The sequence below is a fragment of the Eptesicus fuscus genome, chromosome 7, assembly GCF_027574615.1.
Source record: "Eptesicus fuscus isolate TK198812 chromosome 7, DD_ASM_mEF_20220401, whole genome shotgun sequence".
NCBI lineage: Eukaryota > Metazoa > Chordata > Mammalia > Chiroptera > Vespertilionidae > Eptesicus > Eptesicus fuscus.
In genome coordinates, this window is record NC_072479.1 from 100,708,891 (window position 1) to 100,710,290 (window position 1,400).

Consider the following 1,400-nt stretch of genomic DNA (forward strand, 5'->3'; position numbering starts at 1 on the left):
GAGGAGAGGAGAGGAGAGGAGAGGAGAGAAGAGAAGAGAAGAGAAGAGAAGAGAAGAGAAGAGAAGAGAAGAGAAGAGAAGAGAAGAGAAGAGAAGAGGTACATTTCAGCCTCTGGTATTCATATCCCCAAGGTTAACCCCATCCATGACTCTCCAGGAATTGAGCCAGTAAACTCCAGTTTAAGCTAGACTGAGCTATGTTTACTTAACACCAAAAGATGCTTGAATTCTACATCATCATTATTCTTTTTAATGGCTCACAGGGGCCCAGAGTCTGAATGCTGCATAATTTATTAACCTTCAGCCCCTGGTGAGCATTTGATTCTTCCCCAATTCCCTGGTTATCAATGATACTGGGAGGAGCAGTATCTCATTAGGAGCATGTTCTAAAGGTGAACTTGAACATCAAAGTGTGCACCACTGCCCTTGACCCCCACCCCTGCCTTTGACTTCCTGAAGTATGGAGCCTCCTGGGTCTAGCCTCCTCTGTCCCTCTGTGCTGTAGGCTCCTGGTAAGTCTTGTGGCCAAACCTAGACAAGGAGGCAGGTCTGGGGGTGTGGGGGGAGTGGGCACATTTGGAGAGCCCCTGGCTCCTGAAGCCCCGTTTGCTGCTCGGGGCCCCGGGGCCGATGCAGGAAAGCTCGGCAGTTCCAAGACACAGAGAGGCTCCATCTGCCAGACGGAGGCTGTCTCCAGTTCTGAGTCATTAGGAAAAATGAGAAATCAGAGAGAAGGATGAAGGGGAGGGACTCAGATTATTCATCCCAGACACACACCCTGCCCACCACTGCTAGGTCCTACCCAGCTCAGCCTACACAACCATGTGCCCCATGAGGGTCAAGATTTTTGTCTGTCTTGTGCCAATGCCAAGAAGGGCACACAGCACATAACAGGGCTTCAATAACCATCGACTGAACGGATGGATGGATGGATGGATGGATGGATGGATGGATGGATGGATGGACGGATGGGTGGGTGGGTGGATGGATGGATGGGTGAGTGGATGGATGGATGGGTGGACGGATGGATGGATGGATGGATGGATGGATGGATGGATGGATGGATGGATGGATGGATGGATGGATGGATGGATGGATGGATGGATGGATGGATGGATGGGTGGATGGATGGATGGGTGGATGGATGGATGGATGGATGGATGGATGGATGGATGGATGGAGTACTCTAACAGTTCGGCCCAAACGGGCTCAAGGGCAGGTTCTGCCCATTACTCACTCTAAGTCCCCTCTGTCCCAGGTAAAAGGAGGTCACTAAATTTGACCACCTCTCAGCTCCTTCCCGCTCTCTCACCCTGGAGCCAGCTGTGTCCGGTGAGGAACTCTGAGCTTCGGGCAAACAGGAAGCATCACTCATACAGTGTTGCTACAAGAGGATTCAA